This window comes from Peromyscus californicus, unplaced genomic scaffold (genome assembly GCF_007827085.1).
Source record: "Peromyscus californicus insignis strain IS unplaced genomic scaffold, ASM782708v3 Scaffold_8__1_contigs__length_139910024, whole genome shotgun sequence".
In the NCBI taxonomy this organism is placed as follows: Eukaryota; Metazoa; Chordata; class Mammalia; order Rodentia; family Cricetidae; genus Peromyscus; species Peromyscus californicus.
The window spans coordinates 44980402-45005483 of NW_026294606.1; the positions used below are offsets into that span (position 1 = coordinate 44980402).

Here is a 25082-nt window from a genome sequence, read left to right on the forward strand (position 1 = left end):
AGACAGCTTAAATTTGAATCTATCTAGCCATTGTACTCCCAGAATTTAGAAGACACAGTACAAAAGACAGCTCATGATTTGATTCCTGTCTCCTTCTGCAGCCCCATCTTTCTCAGCAACGCAAGTTGACATAAGTGCTACTCAGCCTTCTCAATGCCCACGACTGGTCCCTGTTCTTCAGGGACCCCCTTTGTTTGGATCCATTTTACCATCTTCTTTTTGTACTGGAAAAAGGTGCCTGCTTATGTTTAAAACTAGTTAGTAAAGTCATCAATTCTTCCCTCCATACACACGTCCAAAGACAATTTTACTTTTTAAAATTTATTTTATGTGCATTAGTGTTTTGCCATGGGTGTTGGGTCCCCAGGAACTGGAGTTACACACCATTGTGAGCTGCCATGTGGGTGCTGGGAATTGAACTAGGGTCCTCTGGAAGCAATCAGTGCTCTTAACAGATGAACCATCTCTCCAGCCCCAATCATTTGTTTTCTTGACTTCCTTGAAATAGTTATGCCAACGAATTTGTTGGTTCTCAATGGGGCGGCCAAGGGAAACGGGAATTTTAAAGTTCAGGGAAGAGCGCTGGGCAAAGTATTTCGAACTTGTGGGAAGATTTAAAGAAAACAACCGATTCAGTTAAACTACTAATTTACGACATCAAATCAGTGTGTCACGGGGCCACCGCCTTATCTGGGCGCCGTATCTAGTGTGGAAAGGGACCTTAAACTCCTCCAAAAGGAACCAGAAGCCCATCCGCAGAGGCCAGTTCTTCAGGTAACCACTGAGACCCTCCAACCAGGGCAGGCGACCAACCCACCTCCCCAGACTTGATCTGCGATAAGCCCCGTCGCAGGCTGCACTGAAAAACGCCTGCCAGACAACCCTGCAGCCCCCAGAAGCAAGATGGCGGCCTCCCCTTCCCCTCCTTTCCCCAGGAGCCCCTCCGTGTCCTGAGAAGATGAAGACGCCGCGGCACGGGAACCTCGGCCAGGCGTTGGGAGGTGCTTGCGCCTCGCAGACGGAGAGAGCCACCATGAGGCCGCCGGGAGCCTATCCCACCGCTCTTCGTCCGCGCCCGCAAAGCTTTTGTTCGCGCCGCCATGGCCTTTCCGGCCCCGCGGACAGGAAGTGCCAGCGGGCGCCCCGCCCCGCTCCCCCGTGCCCCGGAAGTGATCTGGGGCGGCTGCTGCAGAGCGGCCGGGAGGAGGGTGGGTCTCCCCAGAGCGGAGCGCAGGAGTCCTCCTCCTCCTCCGCCGCCCAGGCCGCCGCCGCCCTCCCGACTCCTGCCGCGCTCCGCGCGGAACTCCGAGCGCAGTGCCGAGCGCGGTCCGATCGGCGCAGCCGAGGCCCGAGAGCCCGTGGGGCGAGCCGCTCGCGGTGCAGGTGAGCGCCCGCCGGCCGGGGAGGCCGGGCCGCGGCGGGGGTGTGTCCGACGGGCCAGGCCCACGGCCGCCGTGATTGCACGTCCCGCCAGCCACCCGGGCTGGAACCTGTCTGCGCCCCGAGAGCTGGCGGCCTCTCCGGAAGGTCACCTGCATCACGCCGGTGGCTCCCAGGGCCGCGCCCGGGCGGTGCCGGCGACCTGGGGCCGCGGCATCCGCAGTCCCTGCGCCGCACTCCACCCCTGTCCTCCCTCGCTTTCAGTCCACTCCTTGCCGGTACAGAGCAGCTGCTTTTCAAGCTTCTCCGCCAGGGTTTGGTGCCAGTTAAAGGGATGGCTTTTGGTCTTTAGACGCTCCGCGTCCAGCTGAATGCTCACGGGCTCTTGTACAGGTTTAGCGTCTAGAAGAGGAAGGGAATGTGGGTATTGTGTGATGGGGGTGTCTTCCGCGCTTGGTTCCTGAAAGATGTCCAGGAGTAGAAGATAAGATTTGTGTGCTTTAACTGGTGTATGTGTGCTTGAGTGGACGGGCGTGGCGGCTTGAGGTGGACTTAGGGGAAATTAAGGAATTAACTGGCCTTTGGAAACCAGAATGTCCAGACTTGTGAGAGCTCATCCAAGTGTCTTTGAGCTACTGTGAGAACTCTGGTGCCACGCCCTACCTGTCAAGCTGGAAAGCACCCAGTCTACAGTGTGGGTTTGTGTGCTGGGAGAACCTTTATTTCTATAAATTCTTTTCCTGTAAATAAATCACAGCTTTAATCACGTTCCCCAAATTGGGTAACAGATTCATTACTCACAACGTAGAAGGCATTCTTTTTGGCTTATGTTTGTTAATAGGTCTAAGAGTATCATTGGCTTATGTTTGTGTGTGTGTGTGTGTGTGTGTGTGTGTGTGTGTGTGTGTGTGTTTGTTAATACAATATTCTTGTGAATGACTCTTGTGATCCTTAAGATGTTTCTTACACCTTAACTTTTTTCAGAGTAGGAGCCATTTCATCTTCCCTTCTGTTTCCATATGAACTGCTTGGAATTCCCCACATTTCTTCACTGAATGAATGACTGTGTCGTTCGTTGATCTCATAGTCACTCTCCAGAAGCAGTTGATTGTGGCTGGAGGTGTATGTAGCTTGATGACAGTAGTCCTCTACAAAGGATACTAGATTCAGTCTCTAGCAAGGCCCCAAACAGTTTTGTTAGAGTCGTTTTGTTCCTTTGAGATTCTTGGAGTATAAAAATTTTGCTTTGTCTTTTTGTTCTCCAGAAGATCAAAGAACAACTCAGGAAGACTTTGCTTTTCACAACTCTGTTCTTCAAAAAGTTAAAACTATTTAGGGATTGTAATTAGATGATATAATAATTTATATTTTGTTGTTAGGTGTTTACTTCTAAAGTGTATCCAGGGTTAGAAGGAGGAGATTTCCTGGCAGAAGGCAGCAGGGGTATGCTTGGAGTTGGTAACCATACCCAGTCTTAATCAAAAAGAAGTTAAGGTTGATGCTGCTCAGAAGCATGCTGCAGAGGAGGCTTGTCAGAGTGGCTCACTTTGAAGTCTTCCGACACCCTGGTGTGACCTTGGCATCTTTGACCAGCCGGCACTTTCATGTTTTTGTTCTAAGATCCACATGCTTCTTTTCCTCTGCTGAGTGTGCAGTTGTGTGGAACATTTATTTTGAAGCAGTATTTCATTACAACACTTTTTCCCTAGGGTTTTCAGGGTGGGGGAGACTAATTATAGGAAAGAATCTTGCTCACCACTTTTAAGGGAATATCTTGGTCTATAGATGGTTGCGTTATTCTCCGTTTAGGGATGTCCAAATAAAAACAAGCTGCTAGTGTCTTCTTCTCCTAATATGTGGTGACCCTGCACTGGCTTTCTAAGCACTGTTTCTACAGAGCATAAATAAATGTACCAATATCATTTCTTATATGTGGGTCCACCAAACTAATAAATAGGTTCTCGTGTTCTTTCATAAATGAATGACAAAGATAGTCATTTTATAAATACTGGAATAAGAAACTGTGATGTTAACTAGGGAAGAGATTAGGGTCTTGAATTGGCAGGAGACAGTAAGTTTCCATTGTTTTATAAGACATTTTAATTCTTAGATAAAGGAGAGGGAAGCCTTTGGTTTCTTAACATTACTATATAGAAGTTCAGTTTCCCTTCTTTAATTCAACAGCCATCTTAGCATTAATAGTTCTCATATATTGATTGCCCTTCAAGCACTGTGGTAAGAGGATTGTGATGATACTAGTACTGTTTATATTATTTCTTGTCTCCACAATATCTCTGCAAAATAGGTGAACTTTCCCAATGCTAAGTGAAGTTATTTGGCCAGAGGCCCAGCTCACAAGATAGTGTGTAGCAGAGCTCATATTTGAAAGTACAGTAACTATTTCTAAGAGCACTGAAAATTGCAGCTAATCCTAAAAGTCAAGGGAAAGGTGATTGTGACTGAGCTGAGCTCCCAGAAAGCAGATACTACTCTTAGTACTCTTAGCCATGAAGTATGTAGGAGTAACCAGTGACCCTAGCCAAGGAGCTTCAAGTGGGAACTGCTGGCATATTTATCTCCAGGGTGCTTGCAAACACAGTGTACCCCTACTTACAGTCTGTGTGTGCCAAGGTGGAAAGTGGTCGAACGTTATTCTCACTGATGTCCTGGTAGAGTACTGGGAACTCAGCACAGGCACTTTGATGACTTTCTACTTTTGCAGCACCTGTCTGCAGTGGCCTGGTACTGAAATCATGTTTGCTTCCTTGTTCTTTCTTCCACTAATGTAGGTGGGATCCATGTAGGACAGTAGACGAATCTTTAAAAAAAGCAAACAAGAATTGTAGAACTCTGTACGTGTAGGTCTGATTGTTTTCCCCCTGCAAGTATGTACTTTAAAAAAATACTATTTTTTAATGGCTTAGTCTGGAGAATGTGTCCATCCCTTGGTTTAAAAGATGGGAAGGAAGAGGCTATCAATCCAAATAACAAAGCTCCTTTTCAAGCCCCCAGGAGGAACAGTTATTCTTTGTTTCTTTTCTTAACTGTGAGACACCTTTCTTATTATGTTACTGTGTTTAGAAAAATTTGCCTATCAGAGAGACAATGAAATTAAAGCTCTGTGAGTTTTTTTAACACTGCAGACATTTTAAAAGGGAATTTTTATCATTGATTTAATCATACATGAATGTGAAGGTTTATTTCCTCAAAAATCAAGAAAGTAGTCTATATAAGCCATTGAATAAATATTCTTAAATGAAAAAAACTTTGAAAAGCTGAAGGGAAAAGTACCAATAAATCATATAGAAAATTAAATATTGTGATACTTTTCTGAAAACTCTGCACAGTGTCCTGTATTATATATAAAAGACAGAATACCTGATGTACTTAATTTCCTTAACTCTGAGTTCCCATTCTTGTGTTTGATTCAATTTTGAAACTGAGTGTCAGGGTTTCACAGTATAATTATGAACAGTCAAACACAAGATTATGAAATGATCTTGACTTCCAGGTGCAATGTGAAGACAGATAAAAATCCCATTTGCACAAAGAATATGATGCTGGTCGTTTAAGCCACAAGATCGCTGTGTCTTTTTTTTAGCTATGGTGGTACCATAGAAAATGGAGGCTGCTCGGTGAGTTGGGAGTGCTTTATGGATAGCACCCTGTCTGGGTTTATTCTAATTACTGGGACTCCTGCTCACCATGGTTTGCCTCCTTGTAATCTTTTCTCATATTTAAAACAGCCATCATACCCTACTTGTTGAAATCCTCCTGTGGCTCCTTTTTGAACATTATCCTTAATATGGTGCATAGAACCTTCCAGAAGTACTACTTACCTAACTCCCTCACTGGCCTCAACCCTTTGCAGGAGCACAGTTCCAACAGTGCTGTGATCTGAGAATCCCGATGTTTACTCAGATGATCCCATTTTCCCTTCTTGGAGTTCTGGCCACTCTGCTTCCCAGTCTAGTAAACTGCAAGCCCTTCAGACTTGGGTTAGCTTACACCTTTCCCAAGAATTGTGTCTAGCTGGGCTTTTTTTTTTTTTTTTTTTCTTTCTCTCTTCCTGGACCCATATCTTGAAAGAAAAAAAAATCTTCAAGGCTGGGCTAAATAGGAGTAGGTCGTTCCTATAATTCTCAGCTGAGGCAGGATGACTGTGAGTTGAAGTAAGTAGTGAGATTCTGCCTTAGGTTGAGGGGAGCCTTATGTGCTTCCGTGACTATTCCTGTATGTACTGGAGAAAGCTTGTGGAGAATGCTTTTGTCAGCTTATTTCAAGTTTTGTTGTACTCTCCTGAGTACTGAGGTCCAGGTGGATGCCACAGTTTTCTTTTGTATTTCTCTTATTATGAGTTGAACACTTTTTAATATGCCTAAGGACCATTTTATTATTTTTATTAGTCTGGTTTTCTACATGATTTTTTGGTATTTTTCCTTCATCTTTTCATTTTTTTTATTTTTTGTATTTAAGAACATTAGCTTTTAATTTTGTCATAAGCTAAATATTTAGTTCTGTCATCCTTTGGTGTTGCTTATGCTGTTTTTGTCATGAAAAGTTTTCTTTTGCTTAATCAGATATATTCATCTTAAACTTACTTAGTTCTAATCACAGAAAAGAAAGCTTTTCTGTGCCCTTAGGTTGTGGAGGAATTCATATTTTCGTATAGTTTTATTTCTCATATTTAGTTCCACATGGGGCATATTTCTGTATATGGTGTGATAAATGAATCTAATTTACTATCTTCCAAATATTGATGGTAGTTGTCAAGTGCCATTTATGAAAACTAGTGTTTTGCTCGTTTACACATGCTGTATGAAGTTACTCTGTTGGCTTCTCTGATTGGTGCCTGTTCCAACACTCTGGTCATAGAGGCTTCCATCACACTGAGGGAGGTCTGATGTACTGTTTGACTGGGTAGCCCCCTCATTGCTGCAGCTCCTCCTCTGTGTTTCTATTGCTCTTCTAGTTTGGGTTTGTTTTTTCCCTAGTGAGTTTTAGCACCAATTTGCCTGACTGTTGCTATTCTTACTGGAATTGCATTAAATTTATGAATTGACTTAGGAGCAGTTGACTTCTTGATGATATTGAGACATTTTAACATTAGCATAAAATGTCTTTATTTCCTAAAGTTTATTTTTGTCTTTAAGAACTGACATGTTTTTTAATACAACTTTTGTATGTTTCTTGTAAGTTTAGTCATATTTTATCCTTTTAAGGTACATCTTCAAGCTGATTATTATTTATGCAGAAAAATACTGTTGATTTCTGCTCATTTTCCTGATACCTTGCTAAGTTACTTTATACTGTTTTCTCTTAGGCTTTCTGGATACTGTCACATCATCTGTAAATACAACTCTTCTTTGTGTTTATGTGTTTTTACTTGTCTAGTTACTTAAGCTGGTCTCTAGAACAATATTAAGTGGCTATACAGATGCATACATTGTGCCTGGATGTTAATTTAGTTATGAATACACATTTCAAAGACTGCAGTTCTCTGCTGTCTCTTTAAGAGAGACTTAACTAGAGACAGATACATTGAGAGGCAGTCAAGGTTGGGAGCAGCAGACTACAGTAATGAGCAATGTTAAGACCGCTTGGTGGTTTCCCAGTTCATGTATCAATCCTGTTTTCTTCCAGCTTCTCTGTGGTGTTCTTCCAGACTTTACTGTTGTCTTCTCCCAGCCTCCTAAGCTGAAGCTGCCATAAATATAAAAATTGAAGGAATGTCCTATAGGATTTCTCAGTCTGAAGTGGTTTCTGAACTTTGCAGATGAATTCAGGTCACTTTGTCATGCTGTGGCTCTGGCTTGCATCATTGGTTCTCTAAGGCATATAGCAAAGCTCGTGTGTAATCCGATGAGTGTATCCAGGGATAACCGAGAGCACACAGCTATGGGGTGATTGTAGACAGGATTATCCAAGGGCCTGGATCATCTGGCTTTGAGGTTATACTTTCTTAAGTTTATTTATGCAGGCCTAGCCCTCTTCGTAGAATGATGTGTTGATGTAAAATCAGGTGTTGGTCCAGAATCCTGCAGACATTTTGTTCATATAACAGTATATAACACATACCAGTGTTCAGTTTTCCAAGGCCCAAAGAGTGTGTTTATTTTACTGCTATGTAATTTATATAGAAAACATATTTCCTGTAGTCTTTTTTTTTTTTTTTTAACAAGATCTCATGTAGCTCAGATTGACCTGGAATTACTATGTAGCTAAGGATAACCTTGAACTTCTGATCCTGCCACCACCTCACAAATACTGGAATTATAGGCTTATACCACTATGTCTCATAAGAATAACTTTTTGTTTGATGATGAGGATTGAACCTAGGACCTTGCATATGCTGAGTAGGTGCTCTTATCACTGAGGTACACCCCAGTTAGTACATAGATTCTTATAATTTCTGGATTATGTAGGTCCATGTGTGAGTGCCCAGTCCATATCCCATTGTCTATTGTTTAAGTCTTTCCTAGGGGTGCTGGATGGTAGGCAGTTATTTTCTTGGACCTTAGGCTGCAGAGCTTGTCCCAAGATGTCCTTGCACTGACCTGTTTATCCTTACAGTCTTAGTGCTGTCAGTAATTTTCTCTGCATCTTGCTGCCTCACTGGCCTGGAATTTTGACTTGCTTGAGGGTTTGAGGAACTTCATACTTTGGTGAACCTCAGATCTCACTCTTGGGTACATGTTGCTGTTCTAGTAGAGTTTGCAGTAATTTTCTCTTCTTTTTTTATCTTCCTCTCCATTGCCTTCTTTCCAGAGAAATATGTGTCCTTTTACTTTCTCTTCTCCTTTCTTTCCCCTGCTCCCCACCTTTTTCTGAAGGGGTAAGATGGCTCTTTTTTTCAAGAACATCTGGCCTGGAATTTTTGATCCCCTGCCTCCATTATGCTAGGGTTGCAGGAATGTATCACCTCACTTGGCTCCACCCATCTTTTTGCTAAAGACATTCAGTCTGTGAAAGAAAATCTCTGTCTTCTGAGGCTTTAGGTTTCTGGGACACCAGCCCTGATCACTTAGTGCTTAGATAACTGGTACCTTTCCTACAGCCCTACTAGTCTCTCAGGTCTCCCTGATTCTCCTGTCTTTGTGCTACAATTAGGATAATCCTCTATGTCCCTTACTTTATTTATTATTGTTTGCTACTTTTGTTATTTGTTGTTTCCTTCGTCCCAAATAAATGAAAAAATGGCCTCTTCTTATTCTTGCTTTCAGTTCAGAAAATTTAGTCTTGTTTTTGTTTTGTTGGTGGTGCTTTTTTTTTTTTTTAGGTCTATGTTTGTCTTGTTACAGTGGTTTGAAATTTGTATATTTATTGGTCATTTGCTTTGCTTTTCTGTGACTTGTCTTTTAATGTTGTTTGTCTCTCTTTCTGCAGTGAAGGGCTAATTTTTTAAAAAACATTATTGAAGTGTAAGTCATCTATCATAAACCCATCTTTTTTTTTTATTTAATTTCATAGTTCAGTGGGTTTTGGTCTAGTCAGAGAGTTGTGTTACCTTTACCACTGCTAGAACACTTGCAGTGCCCCTTAAGAAGAAAGCCACGCCCATTTGCTAGAGCTGTCATAGATTTATCCTGCTTTGGCTGCTGTACTTCATGTCTCTACAGATTTGCCTATTCTGGATGTTCTAGATTCCATAGATGGTCTTTTATATCTGACTGCTTTGATTAACATAGTGTTTTTCAGGGCTCACCATGTCAGAGAATATATGAAAAGTTCATTTTTTTATGGTTGAATGATCTGTTGTGTGAATATGCTGTGCTTTATGCATTCATTAGTTGATTGATATTTGAGTGCTTCTGCTTAGGGGTTTATGTGAGTGTCTTAACACTGTGCTATATCTGCTGACTTATCCTTAACATTTTTAGGAATGGCCAAAGTATCCCCCAAGGTACTTGTTCCATTTGGTGAAGATATGGAAGAATTGGCAGTGTATTTCCAGTTTTATTCCATCTGTTATTTATTCCTCTTGTTATTGTCCATTTTTTTGTTCCTAGCCATTGTAGTAGGTATAATTTTACATTCTTTCATCTGCTAGGGTAATTTAAGCAGTCCTGTGTGTGAAGTAATATGTATTTTGGCATGCCATGTCTTTTCTTCTTACATGTCTTTGTTTAAGATCAAATGCTGAGAAAGCTTTATTATAAGAATTATAGCCGGGCGGTGGTGGAGCATGCCTTTAATCCCAGCACTTAGGAGGCAGAGGCAGGTGGATCTCTGTGAATTCAAGGCCAGCCTGGTCTACAGAGTGATTTCCAAGACAGCCAAAGCTACACAGAGAAACCTTATCTTCGGGAGAAAAAAAAGCCTTTAACTGAGGGTGTGGCTCAGTGGTAGAGCACTTACCTAGTGAGCAAAAGGTCCTGGATTTGATTCCCCAGACCAGAAAATTCCCCCAGGGTTTTTAGTGGGCGGGAGAGATGGGTCAGTGGTTAAGAGCCTTGGCTTCTCTTCCAGAGGACCTAGTTTGATTTCTAGCACCTACATGGTGGCTCACAACTGTCTGTAACTCCAGTTCCAATGGAGCTGGTGCCTTCTTCTGGCCCCTGTGATGCACTGCATACATGTAGTGCACAGACATACATGCAAGGATAAAATATAAAATAAAATACGTACACATAAAATAATACAAGAATTATAAATGTGACTTTTTGAACTTCTAAGTAAATTTCCTTTTTAGTTCACTAACAAGATTTATGTTTTACATTAGCGCTTTTGATGAGTTTCATACTATTAAAATTATATATATATATTTAATAACATGTACATGTCTATATCTGTGTATCTGCTGTGTATATGTGAGTGCCCAAGGAGGCCAAAGAGAGTGTTGGATCCCCTGAAGCTTGAGGTACATACAGGTAGTTATGAACTGCCTGACATGGGTGTTGGAAACTGAACTTTGGTCCTTTGGGAAAGCAACAGATGCTCTTAACTGCTGAGCCATCTCTTTAGTGCCACTGTTAAAACTTTAAATTGTTGAAATGCATCATTAGAATTTGTGGAATAGCAAGTAGCAAGAAAAATGAGGTGGAGGAGTCAAGAGTATCCATAGGGAATACTGGCTGGGTCTCATAAGTGAATAGTGTAGTGTTAACTACAAAACTGCAGAGCCCAATTTCGGATGAGGAGTAACCGAAAATGGTAGTTACATCTTAGTATGTAATATGATTAAACATTTAACCATGAAACTTAACCAGTTTTGTATATATATTATTTGGCTTTTTTCTTTTTGAGACAGGCCCTTTCTCTGTACTACAGGAATTGTGTGATCGTGCCGCTATGCTTGTTCTATCTAGATCTCCTATTTGTTCCATATAAAGATCCAGTGAGGGCTGATGATATGGTTCAGTGAGTACAGATGCTTGCTATCAGGTCTGACAACCTTAGTTTCATCCACAGAACCCGCATGTTGAAAGGAGAGAATCAATTTCCACAAGTTGTCCTCTGACCTCCACCCAGTCACAGTGGCATACTTGCATCCATGCTCACACGTCTCTCTCTCTCTCTCACACACACACACACACACACACACACAAATAAATAAATATGCGTCTTTTGAGCATAAAGGCAGGCTTCTACATAACTACCATATTCTAAAGCCTAAGACAGTAATACTTCTATAATACTGTCTAGTATTTGGTTCAAATTAATATTTCTCAGTTGTCTCTTAATGTTCTGAATAGCTGTTTTTTCCTTGTCTTAGGATCCAGTTAGGGCTCATGATTTCTCTTTCCCAGTTATGTCTTTAGTTCCTTATCTTTTTGAATGAACCAACCCATGAACCTTTATGAGATATAATTTATGTAACATTTATCCACTTAAGGTTTATGTCATTTTTAATAACTCCTGAATTGTGTAACCATTGCCATAACATAATATTAAAACTAAGTTTTCAAACTTTGATAAGATTCTTTTTTTATGCATATGTGTATGTACTAGTGTGTGTGAGGCCATCAGGTGTCATCCTCAGGAACTGATCTGATGCACTGTCTCTCATTGGCCTGGGAGCCCCAGTGATCCTCCTATCTCCACCTTTGTAGCACTGAAATTACAGGTGCCCACCATCATGCCTGGCATTTGTACACTCTTGGGATCAGACCTGGTCCTCATATTTGCTTTACCAACCAAGGCTCTCCTACCCCTAGCCCAACTCTTAATAAGATTCTGTAGGCCTGAGTTAGCCCCTATTTCTACTCCCCAGTACTAGGCAACTACTATTTTATATTCTTTTCCAGGAATTTCCCCATTGCCCTTTCTGGACAGAACATAAATATTGAATCATATAATATGTGGATTTTGTGCTGTTTTTTTTTTTTTTTTTTTTTTTTTTTAAAGATTTATTTATTTATTATGTATACAGTGTTCTGCCTGCATGTATGCCTACAGGCCAGAAGAGGGCACCAGATCTCATTACAGATGGTTGTGAGCCACCATGCGGTTGCTGGGAATTGAACTCAGGACCTCTGGAAGAGCAGTCAGTGCTCTTAACCTCTGAGCCATCTCTCCAGCCCCCTGTGCTGTTTTTTTTTAACATAGTGTGTTTTTTATGGCTTGTTCATTTTGTAACATGTACTAGTAGTTTTTCCATTTTTATTGATGAGTTTACTCCGTTCTATAGATATATTACATTTTGCTTATCTATTCATTGGTTTGCGGTATCTGGATTAGTTCTATGGATTTTGGGTTTTTTTATTGTTAAATAATCTTGCTGTGAATGTTCATGTAAAAGTCTTTATATGAACATGTTTTCATTTCTCTTGGTATATGCCCAGGGGTATAATTGCTGGATTGTGTGGTACATTTGTTCTTAACTTTTTTTTTTTGGTTTTTCGAGACAGGGTTTCTCTGTGCAGCTTTGCGCCTTTCCTGGGACTCACTTGGTAGCCCAGGCTGGCCTCGAACTCACAGAGATCCGCCTGGCTCTGCCTCCCGAGTGCTGGGATTAAAGGCGTGCGCCACCACCGCCCGGCTTGTTCTTAACTTTTTATGAAACTGCCAAGCTGTCTTCTAAATTGGCAGCATACTATTTTTTTTTTTTTTCATTCCCATCACCAACTTTTGAGGGCTCCTGTTTGAGGGCTCAGCCATAAGAACATATTTACCTGCCATTGTTATGATTTGTTTTTATTGTCATTTTGTATTATATAGCCATTTTAGTGGATATAAAATGATATCTCATGGTGGCGAATTCTGTTTATATGGTTGTTTTTGTCTCCACCTCCCAGGTGCTGGGATTACATGTGTTCATGACCGCTTTGGTGGTACTACAGGTTGAACCCAGGACTTTGTGCTTGCTAGGCATACCCTCTTCAGACTGAGCTATGTCCCTAGCCCTCCTTGGGATTTAATGTGCGTGTCTCTAATGACCATGGTGTCAAGCATCTCTGTATGTCCTTAGAGGCCATTCATATATCTTCTCTAGTGATATGACTAATGAAGTCTTCTTCCCTATTCCTTTTTAAATTGGGTTGATACCTTATTATTATGGAGTTGTGTGATATATATATATATCTATATATCTATCGATATATAGATATACATATTATATATGTATATACATACATATATACATATATATAGATATACATATTAGCTTTTCCTTAGATATGTGTCATCAGTAAATGACTTAGTTGATGAGTGCTGGTATTCTGTAATGATGTTAACCATGAGTGATGTATAATGCTTTCTCATTTGCTATAAAGCTGTTTTTTGAGGGTTGAAATAAAAAAAAATGAACTTTGCTTAATTTCTCTGCATGTTTATTCTTGAGCCACATACATAGCTCTTGATTTAGTTTTGTTGTGGTGGAGTGAGGAGATAGTTAATTTCCCTCTCTAAAAAGAAGAGATGATACACAGAAAAATCATATGTGTGCTTGTCTTACGGTGTTATATATTCTATAGTGACTAGAAGGTTGGTTAATTATGAAGTATTTAAAAGCAAAAACATGTTTCTTACCTGATTAATTTGACTCTGATCAGACTTTGTGAGTAGAACTTTTTCCAAATCCCATTGTTTCCCCCCTCCAAAGGAGGTGAAGGTACCCATATTAACAATGAAATAACTGGATAATGGCCCAACCCTGCTTCTCCTAGCCATTCTTTTATCTGTTTTCTTTAGCTCTCTGAGTAGGGTTATATCCAACTGTTTTGGAGTCCCTGCATTCCTACAGATTTCTGAAATCAATCTTTTATAATTAGTTTGCTACCCTTTCACATTCACTGAAGTGGGGTTCTCAAGCTGTGTCAATGCCCATATGTTACATGATTCATCTTTGAAGTGATTTTTTAAAAAGTAAGGTGTTCCCAGTTTGTTTTTATGACTGGGTGTGTGATAGATATAGTGACAATCATGAGGACTGTTGATGTAGCTGATTTTCCTGCTCAAAACCAGAATTTTTTTTTCTCACTTGAAGTGGTTTTTGTTTTTTGTTTTTGTTGTTTTTTTTGTTTTTTGTTTTTTGTTTTTAATCTAAATCCTGAATCGGTAATACAACTAGTTGTTCAAATAATTGAGCAAGTAACTTTGGATTCTATGTGGATTTTGCATTTCTTCCATACACTGTCTTTCAAGATTTGTTTTCAGCATGTAAAGGGGGAGGGATTTAAAAGGTCATCTAGTGTATTTCTCCACTTGCCGGAGAAGTTCTTAGTGTTTAACTGCCATGGGTTCTCTAACAAAAGATAGTTGTTAGAAAGAAAACAGTAAGTTTCTTAGTGCATGTGACACACAGAGGAAAGCTCAATGAAGAGTATACAGAGTAGTGGCTAATAGAGCGTCTTCAACAGAGAATGATGTATTTGTGGAGAAAGAGAGGACTCCCCAAAAGAAGACAAACAAACAAACAAAAAGGGACAAGAAACTGGGAAGATGTGTGCATGGGAAAAAACTAATGCAGTGAGATGTATGGATGGATTGTGTTGTTGTTGTCCAGAACCCACTGCAATGAGGGTTTTTACTGTCTCTTGGCAGAAAACAGGTGGATAGAGAGCTGGCACTTACTTTCTATCTCTTGATTGCCTTCAGGGTTTTTTTGTTGTTGTTGTTGTTTTTGTTTTTTTGTTTGTTTGTTTTAAAGTCAGAGACATGTTTTCTGTTGTGTAGCTAGAGTTTTCCTGGTCCTGCCTGGCCCACAGTCAGGACAAATCTCTCTCACCCGCCAGTCCCGCAGCTGCTCAGACCCAACCAAGTAAACACACAGAGACTTATATTACTTAAACTGTTTGGCCTAATGGCTCAGGCTTCTTGCTAGCTGTTCTTTTTTTTTTTTTTTTTTTTTTTTGGTTTTTCGAGACAGTGTTTCTCTGTGTAGCTTTGCGCCTTTCCTGGAACTCACTTGGTAGTCCAGGCTGGCCTCGAACTCACAGAGATCCGCCTGGCTCTGCCTCCCGAGTGCTGGGATTAAAGGCGTGCGCCACCACCGCCCGGCGTTGCTAGCTGTTCTTATATCTTAAATTAACCCATTTCTATTAATCTATAAGTTGCCACGTGGCTCGTGGCTTACTGCTATCTAAACATCTTCTCATGGCAGCAGCTGGCAGCATCTCTGTGACTCAGCCTTCCACTTCCCAGAATTCTCCTCTCTCCTTGTCCTGCCTATACTTCCTGCCTGGCTACTGGCCAAACAGTGTTTTATTTATTAACCAATCAGAGCAACACATTTAACATACAGAACATCCCACAGCACTTCCCCTTTATTTATTTTTTTTTTTAAAAGGAAGGTTTTAACTTTCACATAGCAAAATTACAGATAACAAAACAATTTGGAAAACTCTAGCTACACTGTTGTTTCTCCCCCCTCACCTTTAACACACACACACACACACACACACACACACACACACACACACAAAATTATCCACCCACTAGCCATTGTTAAACACTTGTAGTGGTGCTGTGGAATATGCTTCATTGGGTGCTGTTTACATTTAAAAATATGTTCCTGTAGGGAACATTATCTTGAGGCTTCTCTTGGTTCTTTGTTTGACTTTCTGGATTCGGCACTTGAGGACTTGTTAAACTGTACATCAGCTAACAGACTGGGAAGTAGCCATTTACAGTGTTGTGTACTTTACTCAAGCTGGTAGTTATAAAACTGGTGCTTCCCACGTGATCCACCAGTTCATCTCTTCAGTTTGTCACCATCCTACTTTTAAAAGATATCATAGTTAACATTCACTTATTCAAGATTAAGTTTTAGAGATCAACTATGAATCCCTAGAATCTATAGATTACCTTCTGGGACCAGGCCCTAACCTAGGCAGTTTCAGTGTTTCCATGTGCTCATCCAAACACACACCATGTAGCAGAAAACCACCCAAGTTTAAGACTGTATCTTTAAGAATTAAGTAGTCTGCCTGCCTGCCTGCCTCCTTCCCTCCCTCCCTCCCTTCCTTTCTTTCTTCTTTTTTTCTTTTAATAATAAAAAAAATATTTTTCAGCATCCAAAGTAGAAATGCCAGGGCCATGGTGTTACAGGTCTTTATACATTTGATGCTCAGGAAAATCATTAGGCCACAGTACCTCACAAGAATTTGCCTGCTAGGTAATTTCCAAGTGATTTTTAGGAGTAAAAGAAAACTACTGAATGCAGGCAGGCACATAGGCAGTAGTATTCAGTAAGGGACATGTATGAAAGGGAGGTAAAAGGCTGTAAAACACTAGTAGAAGAATTCAGAATTTCATATTCTAGCATCATTGAATCCAGGGGAAAGTGCCTTGAATGTGCCTTGAACAGGATTATCCTTGAGATGGCTAATCTTGATTGTCAGTTTATCACACCTGCTGGGAACACCCCTCTCCCACCCATGTTGAAGAATTGCCTTCTTGAAATTGGCCTCTGGGCATGTCTGTGGGACATTCTCTTGATTACTAATTGATACGGGAGGGTACAGCCCACAGTGGGTGATAGATGCCTTTCCTAAGCAGGTGTGCCTGAGTTGTATAAGAAATGTAGCTGAACATGAGCCTGGGAGGAAGCCAGTATGCAGTATCTCTGCTTCATTTCCTGCCTAATTTCCCTTGATGAAGGTCTATGATCTGCAAATATAAGATAAAATAAACCCTTTCCTCCCCTCAGTTGCTTTTGGGCAGAGTATAATACTTCAGCAACAGAAAGCAAACTGAAACAAAAGATCATCATATTGATCATTGGCCATCAGGAATTTTGTTTGTTTTTTGTTTTTCGAGACAGGGTTTCTCCATGTAGTTTTGGTGCCTGTCCAGGATCTCGCTCTGTAGACCAAACTGGCCTCGAACTCACAGAGATCTGCCTGGCTCTGCCTCCTGAATGCTGGGATTAAAGGTATGTGCCACTGCTACCCAGCCAGAATTTTTTAAGGAACTTTGCTGTTAAATTGAAGAATTTGTGAGACAGATGAAATTCTGAGTTAAGAATCTCTATTGCCTACCATCATTGTGCTATTGATAGTGGCATGACTATAGGTGATGTATATATTTCAAGAAAGTCGAAAAAAGGACACTGAAAATTTTCACCATAAAAATACTGTAAATGAAGCCGGGCGTTGGCGGCGCACGCCTTTAATCCCAGCACTCGGGAGGCAGAGGCAGGCGGATCTCTGTGAGTTCGAGGCCAGCCTGGACTACAGAGTGAGTTCCAGGAAAGGCGCAAAGCTACACAGAGAAACCCTGTCTCGAAAAACAAAACAAAAAAAAAAAAAAACAAAAAAAACCCAAAATACTGTAAATGAGATTAATTTCTGTTTAATCTGACATAACATTGTGCAGTATATATAAGTACCAAAATATGGAATGATACCCTGTGGTGGTATTGTGTTCCCCAAAATATTGTGTACCTTAATAAACTTATCTGGGGTCAGAGAAGAGAAAAGCCACAAGATACTTAGGCTAGAAAATGTTAGCACACGCCTTTAATCCTAGCATTCCAGAGACAGAAATCCCTCTGGATCTCTGTGAGTTCAAGGCTGCATTGGAAACAGCCAGGCATGGTGACACATGCCTTTAATCCCAGAAAGCAGTCTTTAATCCCAGGGAGTGGTGGTAGAAAGCAGAAAGGTTTATAAGGCGTGAGGACCAGAAACTAGAAGCATTTGCCTGGTTAAGCATTTGCCTGGTTAAGCATTTGCCTGGTTAAGCTTTCAGGCTTCTAGCAGCAGTTCAGCTGAGAGCCATTGGGATGAGGACACAGAAGCTTCCAGTCTGAGGAAACAAGACCAGCTGAGAAGTTGGCCAGGTGAGGTTAGCTGTGGCTTGTTCTGTCTCTCTGATCTACCAGCATTGACCCCAATAACTGGCCTCGGGTTTGATTTTATTAATAAGACTCTCTAAGGTTCATGCTACAATACCCCACTTAAATGTACAGGTATTATGTTTTTTTGTGTATCAGCTTAAATGGTTTTTAAATGCAACCCAAAACTTTCTTGCCTGAGTACTGCTTGTGGCAGCTAAGTAGTCTGTGGTTGAGAAAGTCTCACAACTCTTGAATTTTGGTATGTGTATGTTAAGAGGACAATAGATTGCAGGTGTTTACTCATTGATGATCATTTTGAGAGGTAATTTCTCATTTCTAGAGCCATAGTTTAATTTCTAAGGTTTTTCTCAGCTTGACTTCATCTTGTAGCACACACTGGCCCAGTCTTCTTCCACCATTGATAAGGATGTAAAGGGCACTGTTCTTCATTGAAACTGTTCGATTTTTCACGTGAGAATGTTTGCTTACCTTCAGGCTCAAAGTTAAAAGGATAACTTTCTGTTTCCAGAAGAACATTATTCCATCTTCATCTCATTTCCTCTTGAGTTGGTTACTACTTTGTTATGAATTGTGAGCTAGAACACTGTACTTTATGGCTTTGAGCACCATATAATTTTGTTACATCTTTAACTTTTAATACAAATGCTAACAATTTATTTTTTTAACCAATTTTTTGTTGTTTAAAGCCCCAGAATTAATCTTTGTCAAAGCATTACTGCCGTTAAGATTGTAAAATAGTGAAGTTATCCCTGCTTTTAGTGAGATTTTAATAACTTATTTTAAAATTTCTTACCTTATGCATTATTAGAATGCATGGCATCACATGAAAAGTTTATACAAAATGTAAGAGACCCATATGCGGCTCATAAATTACTTGCTGCTGTTTTATTATATTAATAAATGAAGTCTAATGTAACCAAACCTTTGATGAATTCTGGACCTTAAATGTGAAGTCCCTTTTGGTTAGAAATATTGTTACAATCATAATCGTAACTTTTAACATCATTAGGATTTAGAACTGAACACACATACACACACACACACAGACACACAATACTGTTGCTTATTGTCTCAGAGTTTCTATTGCTGTGAAGAGACACTATGACCATGGCAACTCTTATAAAGGAAAACATTTAATTGGAGGGCTTACAGTTCAGAGGGTTAGTCCATTGTCATCATGGCAGGACATGGCAGTATGCAGGCAGACATAGTGCTACAGAAGGAGCTGAGAGTCTTACATCTTGATCAGCAGGCAACAGGAAGTGAACTGAACTAAGCGTAGCTTGAGCATAGGCAACCTCAAAGCCCACCCATACAGTGACACACTTCTCCAACAGGGCCATACCTACTTCAGCAAAGTCACACCTCCTAATAGTGCCACTCCCTATGAGCTTATGGGAGCCAGTTACATTCAAACGACCACACTTATGTTACAATTATTAGGCCAAGGGTAAACAACAGGTTTCTTTTTTGGCCTTTTTTGTCATATTAGTCAACAAAGCCCATTTTTTGACTTTGTTAAGGTGTGGGATATGAAAGCACAGAGGTTCAGAAACGACTTTTCCTTTTTAAGCTGGTCATATGAACATAGGTTGAGATGAAAGTGGTTATTAAGGGGTTTTCTTCATACCCAAAACTGGCATGAATTGACAGTTATTGCTTCATAAATGAAACAGAAAGAGAAAAATGACAGCAACTGAGGGTTTTGTTTGTTTGTTTGTTTGTTTGGTTTGTTTTAAGACTCTATTGATTGTTCTTTCTTTAACATTTGGAGGAGCTAATGTATGCATCTGTTATGTGTAGAGTGTAAAATCTCAAAGCAGCAGCCTGTGGTGGAGGAAACAGTGTGTGGCGCCACAGTACAAGTCATGTTTAGTGAAGAAAACAAAAACAGGCCTAGACTTTCAACACTGCCTTCTTCACTTCTATTCTTCAGTATTGTCTTGGGTGTGTGGAGCCTCAGTATTTTCACAATTTAAAACTAACTAACCAGTTTCCACTCTGAGTCTATAGATAAATTGGGGGAGGAATGTCATTTCTGCAGTCTGAGTGTTTGTCTTAGTTACTTGTTTCATTGCTGTGATAAAGTACCCTGACAAAACCAGTGTAAGGAAGGAAGGGTTCATTTGGGTTCCCCCTTCAGGAGAACCAGTTCATCATGGAAAAGAGGAGCGTGAGGCAGCCGGTCACATTGCAGCCACAGTCAGGAAGCAGAGGAAGAAGAATGCTTGTGCTCAGCTCAAACTCTTTTTATTTAAGAGAATTTTGTAATTTTATTTACCACCCTCAGTAAAGGTGGGCCTTCCCACCTCAATCAACCAAATCTAGGTTGTCCCTCACAACTTGCCAAGAGGGCAATCTACTCTACGTAATCTCTCACCTGTATGCCTGGAGATTATCAAATTGGAGATGTTAACCATCACTATGTTCTAATCCATTAACACAATCTAAATTATTATTTAGGTTTCTCAGCAATGTTTTCTAGTTTTCTAGCAAAGTTGTTTGTGGTAGCTGTGCTCCAAGATGTCCACCAAATATCTTTGCTTGTTTATATTCAACTCTTTGTGTGGTTCCTTTCACAATAAATAATGGCAAACCTGCAGAGCCAAAAGACTATTGAGAAATAATATTACCATGTGACTTCAATGGCTTTTAAAAGCAGTGCAGCTTCTGCTTTGCTTCTTAGATAAGCCAGTCTAGAAGAAGTGAGTTATCACATTATGATGACCTTAAAGTAGCCCAGTGGAGAGGCCCAGGTGGCAAGGAACTGAGGTCTCCTGCCAACAACCACATGAGTGAAATGTAGATTGTCCTGGCATAACAACATCCTTAAGAGTAACTCCCACTGACACAGTGGTGTGAATTGTATCAGGAGATTGAGAAAGGTGGCCGGATCTGAGGCGTGGTCCATAGGATTGGGGATGACTTACACATGAAGAGTTAAAAGGAACAGCAAGAGTAACTTCATGTTTATGGTGTGGGTATCTCAACATAACTGAATGGTAATGCCATCCACCGAAATTTGGAATCTAAGAGAAAGAACAGGTTGTTTTAATGAGTTCAAGCATATGACTATCCCACGGTAGCAGTTGGAAACAGGTGGGTTCCATCACCTCAAGTCTTTAACTGTTAAGATTGTATTTTGAGGCAAGATACATAATTCCTTGTGTAGTCTTATGAGTCTTATTTACACCTGTCTGGTTCCTGCTTTATGAAACATTTTTATGAATACTATAAAATATTAGGAGACAGTAGGTATTCATCCTCAGAATTTAGCTTCATTTCCTTTCAAAATAAGCAGCGGTATCAGTATGGATTGAGACCTCTAAAGATTTCTTTTGACTTAGGAGACAGTTACTTCCAGGAGAACATTTCTGTCACCTCTGCCCTTATGGGTCTTGCCCTGTCAGTGTTCTTTGTAATGACTCAACTGTGAAGATTAGTTTTGTACTTGTTAGAGTCTAGTTGGTTATCTCTGATTAAAGAGTTCTTTAGGTGTCTGCGGCTATTCTAATGTATTTCCTAAAACTAAAACTTGTATTGGTATAGTTTGGGGATTTCTCTAGCTCCGTATTTTAATTCCAGTTTAGACATGCATGTTTATGTGTCCTCAACATTCATATACTGAACTCCTAACTCCCAAGATGATAGGTTTAGAAGATGGAGCTTTGAGGAGGTGATGAGGTCGTGAAGGTAGAACCTACAAGAAGGGATTTGTATGGCCCTAGAGAAATCCTTCACTCCTCATACCATGGGAAATTATGAGGAGAGAGCTGTCTGTGAATCAGACTCCAAATATTCTGGCACTGTAACACGAATCTTAAAAGGTCTTATTAAATAAAAAACATGGGAGCCAGATACTGGGGTAAATGCTGAAAGATCAGAGAAGCAGAACAAACCATAGCTGACCTCACCAACTTCTGAGCCAATCCTGTTTCCTCAAACTGGAAACCTCTGAGTCCTCACCCGAATGGATCTCAGCTGAACTGCTGCTAAAAGCCTAAAAGCTTAAAGGGCTCTAGTTCCTGGTTTTCACACCTTCTATCTTTCTGCTTCCCATCACCACTTCCTGAGATTAAAGGTGTGCGCCACCATGCCTGGCTCAGTTTCCAGTTTGGCCTTGAAATCACAGAGATCCGGATGAATCTCTGCCTCCAGAATGCTAGGATTAAAGGTGTGTGCCACCATTTTCTGGCCTCTGTGTCTATCTAGTGGCTGTTCTCTTCTCTGACCCCAGATAAGTTTATTAGGGTGCACAATATATTGGGGGACACAGTATCACTACCACATGCACCCTGCTCTTGGCTTTTAAAGTCGTAAAAATTAAAAGAAGTGCTTGTTGTCTATAACCACTCAGCCTATGGTGTTTTGTTCTAGCACTCTAAATGGTTTTGGGGTCCTATTTGTGTGGCTTACCACAAAAATAAAAAGTCCAGAAACTCTTCTTATCTCTGTTATAATTAAAGACTGGTGAGTTTTTAAGTCCTTGAATAATCTTTATCGACTGGTGTGACACTTAAGTATATCAGGACATTTTCCAGGAAGTCACACTTACACCTTCCTATCAGTCTTTAAAATGCCGTCTCTAAAGTCACACCTGGGAGGGCAAGATGGCTCATTTGCCATACAAGCCTGACTACCCAAGTTTGATTTCTGGGATGCATGAAAAGGTAGGAGAGAACCAAGTTCACACAGTTGTCCTCTGACCTTCATACTTGTGCACACATACACACACACACACACACACACACACACACACACACACACATGATAATTTTTTAAATCAGTCATATCCAAATTTTAGAGATTTATAGTTTTTTTAAGGTTCTAGGGCTTTGTGTTCAGTCTTTTCATGCTATACATACAGACCTGAAAAACATGGTCTGTAAAGTTTTTGTTTTTGTTTTTGTTTTTTTGGGGGGGGGCGTTTTGAGACAGGGTTTCTCTGTGTAGCTTTGCGCCTTTTCCTGGAACTCACTTGGTAGCCCAGGCTGGCCTCGAACTCACAGAGATCCACCTGGCTCTGCCTCCCGAGTGCTGGGATTAAAGGCGTGCGCCACCACCACCCAGCATGTAAAGATTTATGAACATCAATAAACCAGAATTTTTAGAGGGTCAGCCCCAGAACCTAGGCCCATCGCTACCTCTTTCTGGTTTAGTGTATAATCAGAGCTTTGATTGTTTAAAATACTGGAAAAGTAAAAAATGAATATATAAAGTGTTTTGCTGACAATTTTCCATCAACTTTAGGAAATACACACTGCCTTTTTCACACTTCATTCATTCAGTCAACAAACATTAAGTGACTACTGTATGTCAGGAACTATCCAAGGTGGTAGGTAGTGCTGTGACAACAAACTGAGTAGAGTCCATGCCTACATGGATGTTCTGTTCTACAAAAGCGTATCCGTGGACATAAGAGAGTGAGCTATGCTTTATTTTCTTCCTATGTAAAGATAGCAAAAGCATATAGGATAGATAGAGGCCCTGTGGGGCTTTATTCTGATCACATGGAAGTCTTGAAGTAGATACAGTTTTAGGAATTTGTCAGCAGATAAGATCTTAACAATGATAATGAATCCAAGGGTTTTAACCTGAACAATTTGATGTGTGTGGTTGCCCTTTACTAATAGAGGGAGAGTGAAGAGAGATCTGTTGAGTAGATGAAATCAGAGTTCCGTTTTGGTAGTTTGGAGTATAGATAGTTATGTTAAAGATAATTCAACAGGTATCACTCCACAAAACTGTCTTCTTGTCATTTGTCAATTTGTTTCTGACACACATCCTTCCCTTCATCTTAAAGAACAGTAACTGCTCAACTCTACTTCCATTTTTTTAAATTCATTGACGTGCTCCTCTCATTGTCTCTCATGCCTATCTATTCTTCCTGGCTCTTGTCAAGGACGTCAGTGATCTCATTGCTAACACCAATGGCCAGTTTTAAAGGTTATTAGACAACTGGTTCTGGTATTGGGTAGGAAAATGAATATGACTCTGGCATTAGGGGAAAAATAAAATCTGAAGTATAAATGAGTATCTTTACATATTGTCATACCTAGTACAGTGGTTTAAATGTTCATCACCTCCAAAGTTCATATTGAAACTCAATCCACAAGGCAGAGTAGTACCAAGTGGAGCTTTGGGGAGGTAAAGCTATGAGGACAGAACCCTCACAAATGGGATATGTGTATTTGTAAAAGACTAGAGAGAACTGCTCTCCCACTGTATGAGGACAGTATTTGTCATCTTGGAGGTACCATCTTGAAATAAGAATAGTGCTCTCGAGACAACAAACCTGTGGCATCTTGATATTAGACTTACTGCCTCAAATATACAAAAAGTAAATGTCTTTGTTTTATACCCACTCAATCTCAGATATTTTGTTGTTATACAGATAGCACAAGAATTGAGTGAAGTCCTTCTTGGCTAAAGATAGATAGAAAAAGGAGGTCCAACTAAACCAACATTTAGAGTGGGGTAAGTAAGTATAAAAAGTAAATAGAAATTTGTGGGGGAAAACAACAATTAGAATACAATCAAGTTTTATAAGGGGCTGGCAAGATGGTTCAGTGGTTAAAAGATCTTGCTGTTCTTCCAGAGAGCCAGAGTATAGTTCCTAGTAGCCATGCCAGGCAGCTCACAATTACCTGTAACTCCAGCTCCAGAGGATCCAGCACTCCTCTGGCCTCCATGATCATCCCCACACATACATGGCTTACATACAGCTACACACATACATACACATAAGTAGAAATAATTTTTTTTCAGCCTGTATAGTGGCACACACCTTTAATCCCAGCACTTGGGAGGCAGAGGCAGGCAGATCTCTGTTATTTTGATGCTAGCCTGGTCTACAGAGTAAGTTCCATGACAGCCAGGATGTTACATGGAGAAACCCTTGTCTCAAAAAAACAAAAACAAAATGATTTTTCAAGGAAATTGTTTATGAAAAAGAGAATGAGTGTCTCAGTGAACTGCTACCAATAAGTGAAGAATACTGAAGATGGAAAATTGGCCATTAGTGTTAGCAGTGTGATCACTGATGTCCTTGACAAGAACCAGGAAGAATAGGCATGAGAGACAATGAGAGAAGCACATCATTGAATTTTAAAAAATGGAAGTAGAGCTGAGCAGTTACTGTTCTTTAAGATGAAGGGAAGGATGTGTGTCAGAAACAAATTGACAAATGACAAGAAGACAGTTTTGTGGAGTGATACCTATTGAATTATCTGCAGCGAATGGGATCTGCTGTATAAGTGGAAGCAATAGGATTACCAAAATTTATAAAAAAGGCAAAGAGCCAAGTCCACCCCACTGCCAGATTTTAGATAAAAGTTGTTTTGGAATCCAGCCATATTCTTTTACTTAGGTATTGTCAGTCTGCTTTGGAGTCCCTGTGGCAGAGTTGAGTAGATGCTACAAAGCTTTATGTACTTGCTAGAAAACTTGTTGACTCTAG

General features: G+C 40.4%; 1 protein-coding gene across 1 annotated transcript in view; it reads left to right on the plus strand.

Moving 5' to 3' along the window:
* Positions 1-1219: 1219 nt before the first annotated feature.
* Rala (RAS like proto-oncogene A) overlaps positions 1220-25082 on the plus strand; it is a 61229-nt gene continuing 37366 nt past the window's right edge. Inside the window, exon 1 of the mRNA XM_052728447.1 lies at positions 1220-1383. The gene's annotated coding sequence lies outside the window, so the exon portion shown is untranslated. The remainder of the gene's footprint in view (positions 1384-25082) is intronic.